The 895-nt window shown below is 46.9% G+C and overlaps 1 protein-coding gene across 2 annotated transcripts in view; it reads left to right on the top strand.

Annotated features, from left to right (window-relative positions):
- LOC102677317 (storkhead-box protein 2) overlaps window positions 1-895 on the top strand; it is a 61,399-nt gene that overhangs the window by 18,725 nt on the left and 41,779 nt on the right. The window lies entirely within an intron of this gene.

Raw genomic sequence — 895 nt, 5'->3', positions numbered from 1 at the left:
TCTCTCTCTCTCTATTTCTTTTCATTCCACACCGCCATTGCCATTTTCGCGCATCGCATCGCGCGCTCCCCTGTCTATATATACACACCTACGCGCATACCAAACGTATGCTAATGCGTGTAAGTTGGAATACGCGCATTGGCGTAACGACGCAATTAATAAAGAGACGAGACGCAAACGAGAGTCCTCGAGAGATCTTCGAGGATCACCTGCACCCGGATAAGGTTTCGGTAAGGTAACGGTGCCACCATTACCTTCCCATCGATGAAAATATAATAGTAATAATATAATGCCAATTCTCGTGTGCACTCTCGCAGAATATCTAGAATTCGCATGGAAATATCGAAGAATTGGTTGGTAAAACGAAAATACGGGTTTAAAAATTCTGCATTTCATCCGCGCCATGAAATCCAAGCCTGTCGTAACGCGACGGATCCTCCGATCACACCGAGATTTCGAGCTCTATCTCAGCGATTTTGCCAGCTGGCTGATAAAACGCGGCAGGGAGCACGGTGTCCGCGCCTATGCGCAGCGATTCCGCTGGTTCAGCGATGTCTTCTCGGTGAAGAAGAAAAAAGAAAAGGAGAAGAAAAAAAAAAGTCAACGATAGCCTGCTATGTTCTACATCGTTTATCCGGCTGGATTATATAGAGCATCATCCCGTGGTACGCGGCCGCTTTCCTTATACGCTCTCGCTTTTCTTCTTCCTTTATTCTAGCCTCCCTCCTTCCTCGTTTCCCCGGTTTTTTCCCCTCTTCTTTCTTCCTTTCTTTCCCGCAGGCCAGCTTCTCTATACGAGTTTAGACGCTTGTACGCACCTACACACGGCTATCTCGCTATATCGGGCTTATGCTAATGTATATGCATTCCAACATGCTCGGACACGGGCATATAA

Source organism: Apis dorsata, unplaced genomic scaffold (assembly GCF_000469605.1).
Source record: "Apis dorsata unplaced genomic scaffold, Apis dorsata 1.3 scaffold_50, whole genome shotgun sequence".
In the NCBI taxonomy this organism is placed as follows: domain Eukaryota; kingdom Metazoa; phylum Arthropoda; class Insecta; order Hymenoptera; family Apidae; genus Apis; species Apis dorsata.
This window is presented reverse-complemented; position numbering and strand designations above follow the sequence as displayed.